The sequence below is a fragment of the Podarcis gaigeae genome (genome assembly GCF_964106915.1).
Source record: "Podarcis gaigeae genome assembly, chromosome: 12".
In the NCBI taxonomy this organism is placed as follows: domain Eukaryota; kingdom Metazoa; phylum Chordata; class Lepidosauria; order Squamata; family Lacertidae; genus Podarcis; species Podarcis gaigeae.
The window spans coordinates 42,089,587-42,107,263 of NC_139688.1; the positions used below are offsets into that span (position 1 = coordinate 42,089,587).

Below are 17,677 nucleotides of genomic sequence, written 5' to 3' on the forward strand. Positions count from 1 at the left end.
AAATACGTCTTTATTTGTACTAACAAGAAATACCCGTGAACAATGGCTGGAAGCAAGAGACAAGATGTTTTGTAAAGGCCTTTTAAAAACATACTGATGAGAGGTTTCTCTCTGGTGCGTGTGTGATTGAAACAGTGACGGCGGAAAGGGAACTCAAGGGCTCTTTGCTGGAAATTGCAAATGCGCGTCATGGTATTGGCCGCCCAAGGATTCGCAGCTGAAGAGCCGCTTCGGATGGTTTGCACTGGCATGGTTTATGCAGATGCTTTGGGGACAGATGGCATCGTGGATCCCCATGGCAAATGTGAATTTATACTTATACACAGACATGCGCATGCACACACACTGTACTAAAGTATTTTGCTTGTAGGCACAAAGCAACAAAATTATTTGGGAACTCTACTCCATAAATCAGCCAGGCTACTGCTGCTATGCCACATGGAAATGAAATAAGATTGATTTCAGCATTCACTCTCCTATTTGCATCTTTGTGGGTTCAGGTTATCTCTTAGCGTTTGCTGGTAGAGCTACATATTCTTGTATAATTAACAGTCTGGTATGACAAGGAAGGGTCAGAAGGTTAAGAGATCAGCCAACCTTTATCCCGAAAGTCCTAACGTTGACGTAAAATTGGAAGTGGCTCATTTGAAAATTTCTATGCATATTTATATATTTCCCAGTGGCATTTGATTTATCCTGTGTATTGGGAAGTTGCAGATATCCCTGAAGAAGCTAACATATAATACCTTATATTCAGAATGGGGTTATTCTGCCTGTATTTTGATGGGTTGTGGGGTTTTTTGCCAGTGTATTAATCAGCTTATTAAGCAATGGTGGCTACTTACTTAGCCAAAACTAAAAACTAATACGTAGCCTATGAAGGCATAATTTCTCATTATTAATAGATAGGGACACACAATACAGAAATTTAGGTGAATTAGTTTATGACAAGCTATTAAATTGAACTCTAAATATGATTATTATCATCGAGGGGTGCTCCTAATTATTTAGGTGCTTGTAAAAATTGATTTTGTGTATGTTCTAAAGCTGCCAGCCCTTTGCAGTGAACAGAGGTTGCATAAAATTTATTGACCTGTCGTTCACATGTGTTACTTTACTAGCACTTAATGGCCTGTTTAGATAGTCTTGGTGGGTATGAACTCCCAGTGCACTACTCCAGCTACCATATGTTGACAGGTAGCTGCCATGTAGATAAAACAGGGGAGGGGACTCCAAATCATACTGGGATGCGCAATCATTACTTATTTTCTAATCTGAAGCAAGGATTTCTTGGTCAGCCGAAGGAAGATGAAGGAAATGGGTTTTTTGCATTGCTTTGTCTCTACTCTGCTTTGCTCTGTCAGCAGTGCAGTAGATGTAACAGTTCTGAATTTGGGGTGTGTGGTCTTGAGCGGGACTTATAGCAGAGCCTGAACAGTTGAGAAGTGTTTCGTAGAGATGATAAATGCACTTTTAATAGGCCCCTTTATATTTCCATCTCATGTGTGTATATAATTATTAAATTTTCTGTTTTGCAATTTAAAATACTCATTTATACATCCTTAAGATATCAATGACTCCCCTTCTTCTCTTTCCATGGTTCATTTTACATATCATAAATCCCTTCATATTTTACAAAAACTAAACCATTCAGTATTCCATTATTTCACTCATCAAAACTTGTTTACACTTTTGAGTTTATCTTCATGTTGCCAACGTTTTCAGGTGTACACAATTTTTTCCCATATATTCAATAAACGTTTCCAATCTTCCCTAAACTTCTCTATGTTCTTTTTGTTCTCTTATTCTATTCTTATTCTGCAAGCTGTGCATATTGTGTCAGCTTAAGTTGCCAATCTTCTTTAGTTGGGACCTCACTCATTTTCCATTTTTGGGCTAACAGAACACGGGCCACAGTAGTGGCATACATAAATAACCTTTTTTGACACCTGGGAATTTCACTCTGAAACCCCAACAAAAAGGACTCAGGTTTTTTGTTTTTTTTGAAAAGTACTTTTAAACATTTTTTTTCAATTCATTATGGATTATTTCCCAATACTCTTTTACCCCTTTACAAGTCCACCACATGTGAAAGAAAGTTCCCTCAAAGTTCCTTTATCTTTCCATCTCACTTTGCATGATAGTGTCCCCACAACCTTAGATAATGGAAGAGTTGGTGTGGAGGAGTGGTTAGAGTGTTGGACTAGGACCTGGGAGGGCAGGGTTTGAATCCCCACTCAGCCATGAAATCCACTGGGTGAGCTTGGGCCAGTTGCTAACTCTTAGCCTAACCTACCTCACAGGGTTGTTGTCAGGATTGAATGGGGAAGAGGAGAACCATGTATACACCACTTTGAGATCCTTGGGAGATAAAGGTGGAAAATAAATGAAATAAGTAAGTGATAGATTTGCTTTCTTCTACCATATTATTAGCTCTTAGAACATGAGTAGGCAAACTAAGGGCCGGATCTGGCCCAGTTGCCTTCTAAATCCAGCCCAGGATGGTCCGTAAATCAGCATGTTTTTACATGAGTAGAATGTGTTCTTTTTATTTAAGATGCATCTCTGGGTTATTTGTGGGGGCCTGCCTGGTGTTTTCACATGAGTAGAATGTGTGCTTTTATTTAAAATGCATCTTTGGGTTATTTGTGGGGCACAGGAATTCGTTCATTTTTTTCTTTTCAAAATACAGTGGTGCCCCGCAAGACGAACGCCTCGCAAGACGGAAAACCCGCTAGACGAAAGGGTTTTCCGTTTTGGAGGCGCTTCGCAAAACGAATTTCCCTATGGGCTTGCTTCGCAAGACGAAATGTCTTGCGAGTTCCTGCGGGTTTTTCCCCCTTTTGTCCCCCTTTTCCTAAGCCGCTAAGCCGCTTATCAGCTGATCCGCTGGCCACTAAACCGCTAATAGCGCTAATCCGCTAAGCTGTCAATGGGCTTGCTTCGCAAGACGAAAAAACCGCTATACGAAGAGCCTCACGTAACGGATTAATTTCGTCTTGCGAGGCACCACTGTATAGTCCAGCCCCTCACAAGGTCTGAGGGACAGTGGACCGGCCCCCTGGTGAAAAAGTTTGCTGACCCCTGTCTTAGAAGGTGATAACTTTGAAACCTGGGTAACAGAGTACAGGTAAATTGCAGGTGTGTGCCTAGCAAGGGAAGACAGCTTCATACATGGATGGAAGATACAGATGTGCTCTCCATCAATGACTAGTCCACCACTGTGGCTGAGGACCCGATAGGGAGAGGGAAAATAGGATGATGCCAGTTGCTTCCTGTGCATGGATCTATGTCCATAATGAGATGTGTCATGCCTCAACAAATTTACAGTGGTACCTTGGTTCTTGAACTTAATCCGTCCCAGGAGTCCGTTCAACTCCCAAAACCATTCAAAAACCAAGGCGCAGCTTCTGATTGGCTGCAGGAGCTTCCTGCACTCAAGCGGAAGCCGTGGAAGCTGTGTCAGGTGTTCGGCTTCTGCAAAACGTTTGCAAACCGGAACACTTACTTCCGGGTTTGCCGCGTTCGGGAGCCGATTTGTTTGACAGCCACGCCATTTGAGAACCAAGGTACCATTGTATAGACATGAGGCTTTGTAGGCGAGCACTTCAATGCAAGTTCTGAATGTTACTGACATTATTGCTCAATCAACTCACGTAATGTACAGGTCTGCAAAATTATCTAACTATCCTATAGGGCACAGCCAGGGTGAAAGAATATGTGGACTTCCATAACAGCTGCAGCACATCATTTGCAATATATATGGGTGTGTACTTATTCAGAAATCTGACATGGTTACATGCCAGGAGAATTCTGGACGTGATTAATTGTAGTTAGGTTTATCTGGTGCCCTGTGTCAGGAGGACATAGGGTCAAGTTTTCCCTTGCTACTCCAGTAGTAATCCATTGTCTTCAGTGGATTTATACCTCTGCAATTTGCATCCAAGTCTTTGACAGGAATGGGAAAAATCTGCTTCGTAGTTCAGCTCTTCTGGCAGTAAAACTCTCACTCGCTCTACTGATAGCATAGACGGTCAAAAATACAGGATCTCAAACTTGTCTGGAAATTCTAAAGTTATTAAATCATTCAATGTTTGTCCTGCAATGCACTCAGCTTTTGCAGTGTGCCTCAGCATAACGTACAAAAACTACCCTTTTTAGTTTAACTGGGAGCAGATGTGGGGGTGACATTCCCAGGAAACTAGGATGTTAAATCACATATATAAACTAGCAGCAGTTCAGTTTGCAATTGAAGTTAGCAATAATCATCCCACCAACAACACAATATATTGCTTCAAACAACCAGGAGCTTTTCCTTTCAGTTGTTATCCTTCATTTTCAAATGCTTTAAAATGCCAAGAGAGGTTGCCAACAATATAACATATCATCATGTATTAGAAATGGTGCAGTTTGTGGAGTAGCACTGTTTTTGCATTACAAGTACCCATGGTGCTTGCAATACAATGTGGGCTCTCTAAAGAGGTACAGGTTTATCCCTAAGGCAATTGGACCAGGATATGGAAATGATTAATTTTCATGCTTCCCAGAACGGTTGCTGTGATTGGTGCAAAAGTGCATTCCAGTTCAGTCCATCCTTCAATAAACCATGGGTAAACCTGAAATTCAGGTGATTGATCCATTCAGTCTCCTATAGTTGTATAAATTTAGCCCTGCAGTTTTCATGTCATTACTTAATACCATCCAGTAGTTGCTCATTTTAAATAGTGCAGTGCTTAGTTTTCATGATCTGTTTTTGATGCGCAAACCCCTCTATCAACAGGGCTCAATATTTATCTGTACCGAATGACCAGTGTTCCTTTCTGAAGAAACTTATTTTCTTGTTCCAAATTATGAGTGGCTGTTGTTGATTTTTGCTTTACAATTTACACAATGTTTTGGGTTCTTCAGAAGCATCTCAGTGTCTTCTGCATTCACAAAATTGCTTTCTAAATATATGCTTGATTTAATCTTCCCAACACACCCAACCACTTCAGAAGAGAGTCTGTCTTCAATCTTCGCACTAGTGTTTTGGGGAAATGATGTTGCTTTAAGGTCCCAGTGGCTACTAATGTCATGTGATATTAGTCAGTAAGGTTTTGTATTAGAAATATGGTTGAGGATGTGTCATTGGCATGTGGAAAACAAAGTCTTTTTTTTTTAGTGAACGCACAGTGAACGCACATGTGGTGTGATTATGGGTTGTATCCAATGCTGATCCTACACAGAGTAGACCCATTGGCAAAATTAAGTTAAGTTCATTAATTTCAGTGGGTGTATTCTGAGTAGAACTTAATTGGGCATAACATTTTGCCATTATGATCCCCATACTTTTATAGCTGGGTTTTATGTAACAATTGCAAACAAACAAAACAGATGTTTCAAGACAGAACATGTCATGATGTTTTTGCAAATACAGTGGTACCTTTGTTCTCGAACTTAATCCATTCCGGGAGTCTGTTCAACTCCCGAAATTGTTTAAAAACCAAGGTGTGACTTCTGATTGGCTGCAGGAGCTTTCTGCACTCAAGCGAAAGCCGTGTCGGATGTTTGGCTTCTGGAAAACGTTCAAAAACCAGAACACTTACTCCTGGGTTTGCAGCGTTTGGGAGCCGATTTGTTTGGGAGTCAAGCTGTTCGAGTTCCAAGGTACCACTGTAGTGGAGACAAACTCATCCCCACTCCAGCTGTAGGACACATCAGCCCAAAGACTATCCTATCTGGTCCAATGACAGGATTATGTAATATGTACTATTATGATGAAATTACGCAGTCAATAGCAGCAGAAATGGTTATCGATATTGATATATTTGTGGCTGCCTGTTACTAAACTTGCTGCAGTTTTAAGTTTTTATTAAGAAAATACTTCCCACAAAGTAGGTCTCTTCCCACCCCCATTGCTAGGCACCACCTTATTAGTCGTATTTGTCATCAATAGCATATAACCGATAAACCCCCAATGGATAATTCCAGAGATCACTCCTTCATTTTCCAAAGGGGAAAAGTGTCAAGTAGGCAGTCAAGAGAATGATTTCTTAGATCATCCACTTTTGCCGCCGTTATTGCACTAAGGACTGAGGTGGGGATGGGGAGTTAGCAAAGAATATTATTTTCCATGCAGTTCCTTTCATAGTAAATTAAAATACATGAGATTGCATAGCTTGGAGGATTATTTGTAATTAAGACTTCCATCTCTGAGTGACCTGTTTGAAACTATCCCAGATCAGTAATGGACATTAATTCCACTTTGGGACAGTCTACTTACAGGGTGGCAAAGTCTTTCTTGATGTCATTTGTAATTATACAGCTGATTTTTTAAATAGCCTCATGATTGGGGTGGATGTCTAAATAGTCATAGTTTTGACTTTTTAAACTGCTTTTTAAACTGAAGCTTTTTCCAGAAGCTATTGCTGCTGCTTCTCCATAAATTCAGTTAACTTAATCAGGGAGTGGGGGAAGAGAAGGTCTCCGCCCCCAATCTCCATGTATTAATTGAATGAGTGCATAATGCACAGGGTCTATTTGGGCATTGAATGAGCTTGTGGAGATCAGAGGCGGAGCCAGCTGGGCCCCCAGTGTGTGTTCATTGAATGCCCAGAAAAGCAGTACCAATAATGTCTGAGAGGGGTTGTTTGTTAACTCCTAAATAGAAAGTATTTGTTGTATATTATGTACAGTAACAATTAGATAACTAAGTATGCTTTTTCTAACAGAATCATAATGATCAAGCTCTTGATTACAAGGTGAATATTACTATATTTAGGATGGTAAAAATTAAATGAATGTTAAATGGTTTGGACAGCAGTTGCTGCCAGAGAAGTGAAATTGTGTATGCCAAAGTCCTCTAATTTTAAGACTGCATTTGGTGTTTGAGCAGAACAGCAGACATTGAAGTAAAGTGACATAGCCATTTTATATGGTAGATTTCCAGAGGCAGCCGTTTTCCTGCCTATGAGCTCTGTTTTTGTGACTTATCAGCCAGTTAGCATCAGTTTGACTTCTTCTGCTGTAGGTGCAAACATTTTTTAGATTGGCACAGGATGTCTTGCTTTCGCCCAAGTAGACTTCCTCAGGTAGTAAATCTGTGCATGCTCAGTCCTTGTTCTAGGAAACTTGCATTGAACCTGTGCCTGGACCACACTATTTCAGAATAGAGGTGAATTTTCTTTCTGAAACATTCACTCCACATAGAAACAAAGTATACCGGGGAGAATGTCATGTTTCTAGTCTAGCCTTCTCCCTGACAGACACCCTTCTTTGTGGAGGGTTTTGGTTTTGCAAGGAGAAACCCCTACCTAAAGTATGAAGACACAAAATTGGTAAGAAGATACCATGTGCCTAAGTGTCCAAATATCAACTTCATCATACCATCTCACCATTAGTGATACATATTGCATTGCATTTCAGTTTGGAGGTGTGTGGAAATGGCCATCCAGTTGAGACATTTGGGGCTGGAAATATTTTATTTTTATTTTTATGTGGAATATCTGCATCCCACCCAACTTTCAAGATGGTGAACAACCAAATAGAATTATTTAAGCATTCCATTGCTAACAATAACTTAAAATCAGTTTCTGATAATAAAAGCTCTAGCATAATACAGCAATGATAGAAATAAGGATGGGAAAAATATAACATCTATTAAATATGTAGGAGAATAAAATGTTCATTCCTTCCTTCATCAGCTACATCAGTCTTGAAAATTGTCCCCCTGGTGTGTCTACACAAGTTAGTAGCAAATAAACAGAATGTTCCCATTGGCACCAGTGGTAACTTCTTACTAATCTTTGTAGCCAACCCAGGGGTATGTGGGTAGAGGGGAGTCACATTTGGAGATGGAAGTGATAAACCTCTGCTTCTTATGCACTGCAGTTCCTATCACAATGGGGAGGGCCGCCCGAAATAAAGTAGACAAAAGCAAGTGTACTGCATTGAGCACAACTTGTAGTTTGGCCATTCCATATGAGCAACTCCTCCAGATGAGTAGCCACACAGAATTTCTCTTCTTCCTTGTTTACTTGAGTCAGACCTGACCACCCCACAGAGCATCTGCTGGGTCTGATCCTTTAGACTTTGGTCTAGCTGCACCAGAACTGGACCTTCCGACTACAGCCTGACTCAGAACTTGGAGAAGGCACAACATCATTCTCTGTGGCAAAATAATAGTTAAATGAAGAAACACACACACACACACACACACACACACATTTTGGTTTGGGTTTTTGCAATGTGAGCAATGAAAGCAAAACAAAACCCATACTGCTCAAAATGGGGGACTGATGAAGCAAATATGATTTTAGCAAACATTACAAAACAGAGGAGGGTGGGGTAATAAAATGGAGGAGAATTGCACGGCCCTAGTTTGATACTCTCAGTCACAGCAAGAACTTCTTTGGGGTACATCTTTGGTAAGGAGGTTGCACCTATATTCTACCAACACACACATGGTTCATGGAGACTACATAAGCCATCTTTCTGCGATGCTAAATAAGGCACAGGAGATTTTTAGTTGCCAGGAATAGCTCTGTAATGAGGCAGGGAGTGCATCAGCTCATACTTCAAATTTCTCCGCACCCTTGCTGTTGTGTAATAATAGTGCTGTAAGTGATAGACATTCTTTCTGCTCTGTGAATGTGGCTTGCTTTGTGAGGTTTGGCACCATAACAGTAGGTGGGTTGATATACTGTACATTCAACATTGTAGAGGCACAGTCATTGTCGTCATGTAGATGCTGCTTAGCAAGGAATAATTGTTGGAAATAATGCTGTTTCCTGCCATAAAGGCAGAGCGCACAGTATAGCGGGAAACAGTGGCATAAGTATTGCTGGAAGATACAAGGATATACTCAGACTTATGAAGGAAACAATATTCATACAGAAGTAAGAGACACTCTCTTGAATTAAACTGCACAGCAACTGCAACAATGGAGGTTGTATATTCATGCAAATTGGCCATAAATAAGATGGGACGCGGGTGGCGCTGTGGTCTAAACCACTGAGCTTAGGGCTTTCCGATCAGAAGGTTGGCGGTTCGAATCCCCATGACAGTGTGAGCTCCCGTTGATCTGTCCCAGCTCCTGCCAACCTAGCAGTTCGAAAGCACATCAGAGTGCAAGTAGATAAATAGGTACCGCCCTGATGGGAAAGTAAATGGCGTTTCCGTGCGCTGCTCTGGTTTGCCAGAAGTGGCTTAGTCATGCTGGCCACATGACCTGGAAAAACTGTCTGAGGACAAACACTGGCTCCCTTGGCCTATACAGCGAGATGAGCGCTGCAACCCCAGAGTCGTCTGCGACTGGACTTAATGGTCAGGGGTCCTTTACCTTTAAGCTTTTAATCCCTCTTACTTTGTCCTTGTTCTCTATTTGTGTTTCTTTTGATTTCAAGGACTGACTCAGTACTGCGTGCGCACTTGTCCTAAAGTGCATATATCTTTCTCATTCTCTTTTTAGATCTGTTTTTATATTTAAGTGCAGGATTACTTTCTCCGAGATGGCAGAGCATAAGCTATTCAGGACTGTTTTATTGAGGCTTTTTGCTTCATGCTTACTGAGAGCCATTCTAGACGTAATGACAGCAACTGCACTCATTGTTTATGCCTCTCCAGCATCCAGGCATGAATTGGGGCTCCTGGTTCTAAGTTTAACATCAAAACCGGGAAGAGAAGTTGAATACCTCCCTGCAGTCTATCGCTTGAAATGGCAGCAATATGAGACGTGACCCATGCTGGGAGAATAGGCCTGGGGCAAAAGGTTGTGGGGACCTGCTACGCTCCCCTTATCTGCACAATTCTTTTGATCTTAACATTATACTTCCGACTCCAGCTTTATATATGACTGGGGCAGGCATGTGAACAAAGTTGAAATTCCTCCATCAAGCCTTTTTGGAGATCGAGGTCCTGTTTCTATGCCATGGGAGCTGGGCATAAGGATGGGGAAATCTGTCAATATCAGATTCTCCCAGCTACTCACTTTTCCTGTCTTCAATTTCCTCACATTTCCACATTTTTAAAAGAGTCCTCGTTAAAATTCACCAGCTTTTTAGTGTAAATTTCCTTAAATATACACATTTTTGTAAGTAATTTTGCCCACTGTGCACATTTTTGCAAAGCTGCTTTCCTTGATACAATGCATAATGCTATTTTGTCTGCTATTTTCAGTAATAGTTGCATCTCTGTGCACATGGCCCCTCAGTGCATGTACATGTACACATTACTTGGCTGGAGAACTGAATTGCAAAATTCAGAGAAGCGTGAATTTCAGAGGGTGGCTGTGTTTTGGTTTGCATATTGCTTTGGAAAGTGCAAATTCGCCTTTTACATGTCAGCTGAATCAAAATCATTCCCCATCCCTAGGAGTGGATGGAATGAGTGGGCAGTAACTCAAATATCAAATACTTACAGAAAAGGCAAATTTGAAATCCGGCTAGAAACACTGGTTATCACGTGAAGAGGCTTTAAGTAACTTTACAATGCTCCTGGTCCTGTTTTGGACCCCTCCCCTTTACGGTGATAGGGAAACTGCTGCGTTTTATATAGTGTAGTTTCAGAAATACCTCCTGCATCAGAAATAATTAATTTTGTCTCATCTGAGCCAACAGTCAAAGGAACTTAAGCTCTGTTATAAGGAAGCTCAGATCATTTTGAGTTGCCATACTTCCTTTACCCCAGATTCTTCTGGGACCTTTTTTTTAGCCAAAACTTAACATAACTCAGTTCTGGCACGTCTCGGGAGGGCTCCATTGTGCATTCATGGCACCCCTTTTTCTAGAAAAATAGCACTGAGTTTATCCTTGATTTTAACATCATACATTGACCTTTTTAAAAAAATCATTTGTTGTATACCTTTATGTAGCCTGGCTGAAGCTAAAGCTGGACTGCAAAGGGGTGGTGGTGGAAATGTTCTTCTGCAGAAGTAGCTTTCATTAAAGTCATCCCTGCAAAGGAAGGGGGGGGGGAAATAGGATTGTAGTTTTGAGTGCACTTGATTCTTTCCTTTGAAGCTGGGTCAAAGTGTCCCACCGGTGGTGAGGGAGATTAGGATCTGGCCCACAGGAAGTGTAGGAGCTCTAGGTTTGGCCATCCGGCCAGATCGTGTTCCCCACCCAACCTATAATGATTGGAAACTTCATTACTTTCCGTCTTGAGAAACATAGCGCCATGGTTCAACCCAAGCACTTTTAAGTCCTATTGATTTTAATGGGAGGTTGAACACTGTTGAAATCAATGAGACCTGAATCAAAGTAGCTGGATAGCATCTTTAGTTGATTTTTAAAGGATAGGGATAACTACATGGAATATTATATTAAAATGCCTTTAATCAGAATGCATCAAATTAGAACTGTGGGAATGGCAGTTGGGCAGAAGATGGGTTCTAAACATTGGGATAAACTGAATGAATTACTGTCACCCACAGATTCGGAATTAAACTTCTGTTACCAGGCAAGTTAATACCACTGGCTTCAAGGCAGTTTCTGAGAGCAAATGGTGTTAAGATTCTCTATAAAGAGAAGCACTGGGATCCAATAAATTACACTCATATTGAAACTATGCTTTCATATAAATGTAGTGTGTACTTAGAAGATCCTTCCATCAGCTTCCAGGCATAATGCAGAAACAGCTAAAAATGTAAGTGTATTGTAATGTTCTGGAATTAAGGTAGACATACCAAAATAAATGTGTAACTGTATCATTTCGTAGGTCTTCAGTATTACTGCATCAGTACTATAACTGTAATTAGCTAGCTATAGGTCAAACTATTAATAAATCTCCTGAAATTAAATGTGCAATTTGTCAAAAACCTTTGCAAATTGATTATTCAGAATTTAGAAGCTTTTTAATTAAGTAGAAATTTATGCAATGCTGTATGTTATAATTACGAATCAGCTCTTCTATAGTATTTTTGAGCATCAGCAAAAATTAAAATATTGGAAAACATTATTGGGTCACATTACTATGTCAATGTCAAAATCAACACATGGGTTAAAAGATATCTTACATCTTATATAGTGTTATGATCTCAGAGCTGGAATCATTAGCCAAATACAAAATCAATGAGCAAAAAGACCTAATTAAACCATTTTTGGAGTACACGTTCTCTAATTTATATCTCGGTAAAACTTTTGCCTTTTTTCTGTAGTTTCTACAGCAAGGTCAGTGCTGTGGCTTGAATGTTACACTGTAACTGCTCTTTCAAAGTGGTCTGTTATATATTTATTTAAAATTCTACCTGTGCTTTGCCTTAAAGTCTCAAAGGACCAAAAACAAGAAGTTAGGATATAATATGACTTTAATGAAAGCTACTTCTGCAAAAGAACATTTCCACCCCCCACCCCCTTGCAGTCCAGCTTTAGCTCCAGCCAAGCTACAAAGGAAGATTCCTACCAAAAGCCAAGGCATCCAGCACCATCTTCAAGCCCAACTTGCAGCATCTGGGATCAGATGCACTTGGAAAATCCAGACCCAGGTACTTCAAAGTGCATCCGATCCCACTGGGGCTTGCAAATGGTGCCAAATTTAAAAGGTGCCAGATGCGAGCCCTGTTTGCAAAGGAACAAACAGGAGTATAGTTAATTTGCAGCTGCATCTTTACCTGCCCCAAAGCTGATGTTCCTGTGATGTCAGTTGTTGGGCAGGTAGGTATGGCTTGGTGGTGGTGGGGAAGCCTTGTGAACCAAATTAGAACTGTAGCTGCACCACCTAATGTGATCCACAAGCCTAATTTGTTCCCTGTGCCTGTTTTAGCTGGTGTAATCCAGGGCTCAGCAAACTTTCCACAGGGGGCCGGTCCACTGTCCTTCAGACCTTGTGGTGGGCTGTACTATTTTTTAAAAAAATGAATTCCTATGCACACTGTGAGGGGGGCAAGTAGTCCTCCTCCCCACCCCCAGCCCCAGCTGCCTTCTCGGTTTGCTGCCTGCCTCATTTGCCGAAGGGCTGGTGGCAGTGGTGCGAAAGGGCTTCCTCCCCACCTAGAGAAAGAAGGTGCTGTGCTTACCTTCCCAGGGGCTGCCGCCACCGCCGCTTCTGCTTCTTGTGAAGTGGGTAGGCAGAGCGAGCTCGTCCGCTCCACTCTCTGGCCCACAGGAGCACCAGGGCGGCGGGGGCGGGAGGAAGAGGCCAAGCGGCGGCAGCTCTGCCAATCAAACGCCATGCCTGGTTTACCTCAGCGGCATTTGATTGGCAGAGACGTCCCCGTGCCGTGCTGAGGTAAACCAGGCGTTTGATTGGCAGAGCCGTCACTGCTTGGCCTCGTCCTCCCTTCGCCATAGCCAGGAGTCTTGTTTCGTGGCAGGTTCCGGCTTCGCGGTGCGCGCCGGATTTAGGACCCAGGTGGGCCTGATCGAGGTGGGAGCCTTAGTTTGCTGGTGTAATCCCTGTATACCCTTGGTCTTTTCTGTTGAGTGCATTCCTAATGTTGATAGGTTATACAGAACTTAAGCCGGACTGATTATTCTGAATATAGTTGTTAATGTTCCATGAGATCACAGGACTTAAGCTAATAGCTAGAGGTGCAGATGGGGTATTGGATAGAAGTCTGTCCTCACCACAATCCCTGGCTGTATTTTTGCTGACAGGCTACTTTGTGTTACAGAGTTCTGGAATATAACACTGTATCATAAGATCAGCAAAGCTGTGCTGACATGTGCTTTTACATCAGGTTTCACAGGATCAACATATGCCAAAGGATTAGCTATACACTATCGGTTCACTACTGAAATTGTACAAAGCCATCACCAGCAAGAAGCCTCTGTTATGGAAGACTATTTGAAGGGCTGCTGTAGCCCAGACAAACACAAAAGGACAACCTAAACAGCTCATTCCAAACAGGTTTTGGATTTGGAAAATTGGACAGAGGCAATGCTACTACAGGAAATAGCGTTGTATAAAAAACATGATGTCTGTCCATGCAGTGGACTCTTATGAATTAACTTTGCATTATAATTGTGTTATGCTAATTGAAACTTTTAAAATGGTATCTCAGACAACTTGGCAGGGATATGCATCGATTCCACTTAAGCAAAATAAAACGATAAATCTGTACCATATTCTGTATGGCGGGGATAGTCAACATGGGGATCTCCACGTGTTTATAAACTACAAATCTCATCATAGGTATAGGTAAAAAGGTAAAGGACCCCTGGACTGTTACGTCCAGTCAAAGGCGACTATGGGTTCATCTTGCTTTCAGGCCGATACACTGAAACAGAAGTCACCAGACCCTTATATATATATGGAAGGTGGGGTGGGTTTTTTTCAGAAGGGTAGTTGGAGATGAGTGGTTGACTCAATAGGTATGGTAAACCTGTTGATGACTGTTAACGACTGCAATTAGTACTACAGGAAAAAGCAAGGGATAGTATGCAGACGACCAAAAATAGCTTTAGTATGTCTAATGAGACAAGAATCCAATATCTCTATTCAGACCAGGTCTCTCCATAGTTTTAAGTTTAGTAATAAGTTGTAATTCAGCAACTTCTCTTTCAAGTCTATTTCTGGAATTCTTTTGTAAAGACAGCTGCTTTGAGATCCTGTATTGAATGTCCTGGGCGATTGAAGTGTTCTCCTACTGCCTTCTCTGTCTTGTGATTCCTGATGTCAGATTTATGTCCATTTATCCTTTGGCATGAGGACGCGGTTGGCGCTATGGGTTAAACCACAGAGCCTAGGACTTGCTGATCAGAAGGTCGGCGGTTCGAATCCCCGCGACGGCGTGAGCTCCCGTTGCTCGGTCCCTACTCCTGCCAACCTAGCAGTTCGAAAGCATGCCATTGCAAGTAGATAAATAGGAACCGCTCCGGCGGGAAGGTAAACGGCATTTCCATGCGCTGCTCTGGTTCGCCAGAAGTGGCTTAGTCATGCTGGCCACATGACCCGGAAGCTGTCTGCGGACAAACGCCGGCTCCCTCAGCCCATAGAGCGAGATGAGTGCCGCAACCCCAGAGTCAGTCACGACTGGACCTAATGGTCAGGGGTACCTTTACCTTTACCTATCAGAACAGCCAACTTGATATGGCAAGGAGACACAGAGAAAGGCTTCAGGTGATGACCACAAAACCTGGGCATGTTTATGTGGCTGAAGGTGGTCCTTTAGGTATTTTGGAACCATTCAAGGTTTTGTAGGTGATCACTAGCGCTTTGAATTGTGCCAGGAAATGGATTGGCAGCCAGTGTAGTTGTTTTACAATAAGGGAGAGATCCATATGTTTTCATTATCCATATGTTTTCATTTAGGCAGCTTAGAAAATAATAGGAAATGTGATTTGGTGTTCTGTCTCTGGGAGGTTTGCTATAAGGTCTGCAGACTCCTGTTCTTTTGCGGTCAGGACAAGTATATTTTATTCGCAGCGTGATTCATGGTCCTCAATGGCCATTGCTGAACAAAAACCAGAAATACAGATATAGAACGAAAACTTTGGTTGCAAATTGTTGTTTTATGAACATGGACTTCAAAAGTACTGTGTCACCCAGAGAAATACATATAGTAATACCAGAGGAAATAGAATTTTGACCATTACTTTAGCTTTTATTACATTTATGGCTAAGAATATGTTTATTGTACAGTTTTTGCCAGTGAAGATTGAAAGGAAACAGATCGCATAGGTGACACAAAATAAGAAAATTATTTTCATACGGGCTTCATTTCATAGCATTTTCCTGCCACCCCTTTACCATCTTTCAAGAACTACGGATAAGAGTGTAAAATATTCACACCTCATTACGTTTAAATTAACTAAGGAATTAATTACTGCTTCAGTGTATATTCTTGCTAATTATAATGAATAGTAAGCTGTATCTTTTAAATGACTATTAGTTTCATTTGAAAAATTTTCCCATTTTCCCAAGACTGTAAGTTTTACACACACACACACACACCCAAATATAATTTTAAAAGCTAATGTGAGCTAATTAATTTATTACAAAAATGGGAAGAAATAGTAAGAATAGGCATCTAGATAATCCAAAGAATTAATGTTACTTAATTACACAGGGACTCGATAAGAACCAAGCATTACCATAGGCATAATTCATTATGAAACATCCAGAACTACCCAGCTAATTTAGATATATTATGAAAAAAGCTATCTTAATTCAATTCCGAGGCAATTTGGCATAAATTACTAAATTTATTTTTATAAAACATAAAAATCTGTGTGACTTTTAAAATACATCACATAAGCATGTTAATCATTTAGGGACAAAATACGAAATAAGCATACTGATATTTGTTTTCAGCCTTATTTTATCTCCTCTATTATTACCCTCAGGAAGAAATCGTCTCCCAATTTTTCATTGCTTCCATCCGGTGGATCAAAGAATATGGCCTGTAGCTAGGGATGGAGTAGAAATTCATTTGGTTTGCATTTTAAAGCCAGTTGGCTTACTTTGCCAATCCCAAACTTACATGCAGATTCGAATGCAGTCAGCAATGTGGCTTGTATACTTTGAATTTTCAAGTGCAGTTTAAGCTTTAAAAATGCACAGAGAATGTGTATGTCCCTGGAAAATGTATACAAAAATGTGTTGCGTTTGGAGGAATTGCATTGAAAAGCATACAAAAGTCGCAGTGTAGGAGAATGCATATAAAATGCCTGTCCAATGCGCGTCAAATGTGTACAATTGAAATGCAGGGTTTTTTGTTGCATTTTTATAAACTACAAAAATATTAATGTAAGGATAAAATAGGGTGGGAGCAAGGATCATGTGTACAATTGAGTTCCTTGGAGTAAAACATGGAACTATAAGTAGGTGTGTGTTTCTGGACATAATTAAAGCTGCTGGTATTTACCTATAATGGCCAAAACAATTAGGAACCAGGATATTATGAAAGATCACTGCCTCCTATGTCAGCCTGCCTGAAATTTGCAATATTCATCAGAGACTGTGTGGCAGAGAGGGGGCTGACATCGCGTCTGTGACATCACACGTGTGACATTGCATCACTTTTTGGGAGGAGCCAGTGGGTGGAGCCAAACATGGTGGCCGGTGGCTTCTCTCTCATGTTTGGCCTCCTTCCCTATCAGGAGGAGGAGAAGCTCTATCCCTTGGAGTTGGCGCCCCTGCTGTGTGTGATCTTCCACCACCAAGAGAGCCTAGTTTGGTGAGTAGCGGGTATAGGCCCTTGTCTATAACTGTATCCTGATTCTCAACCCCCCTCCTTAGGGAAGTCAGGCTAGATCCATGTTTGCTTAGCTTTAAATGAACTGTAATAAGGGTTTGTTTTGCCTGGCTTTTGGTGAGTTTTCAATTCTACTCCCTGGTTTTGTTTTCATTATGGGTTTTTGGGTTTACTTGGACAGTGGCTGGAGCAAGGGCACACATCACTTGGTCTCAGTCTCCCCCCTTAAAGGTGAGATGCTTTTTGTTTCTACTTAATTATTTCAAAACATGCATCTTAGCTGTCTTCATGTTTCAGTTACAGTGGTACCTCGGGTTAAGAACTTAATTCGTTCTGGAGGTCCATCCTTAACCTGAAACTGTTCTTAACCTGAGGTACCACTTTAGCTAATGGGGCTTCCCACTGCCACCATGCCGCAGCCACACGATTTCTGTTCTCACCCTGAAGCAAAGTTCTTAACCCGAGGTACTATTTCTGGGTTAGCGGAGTCTGTAACCTGAAGTGTCTGTAACCTGAAGCGTTTGTAATCCAAGGTACCACTGTAAGTGCTATTGCGACTTCAGA

General features: G+C 41.3%; 1 protein-coding gene across 11 annotated transcripts in view; it reads left to right on the top strand.

Annotated features, from left to right (window-relative positions):
* The window catches only part of RARB (retinoic acid receptor beta), a 343,315-nt gene that overhangs the window by 211,161 nt on the left and 114,477 nt on the right, over positions 1–17,677 (top strand). Inside the window, exon 1 of one of the 11 annotated variants that reach the window (XM_083705962.1) lies at positions 13,734–13,737. The exons of the other annotated variants lie outside the window; for them this stretch is intronic. The gene's annotated coding sequence lies outside the window, so the exon portion shown is untranslated. Of the gene's footprint in view, positions 1–13,733; positions 13,738–17,677 lie in introns of those variants that run through there. 11 annotated transcript variants of the gene reach the window in all.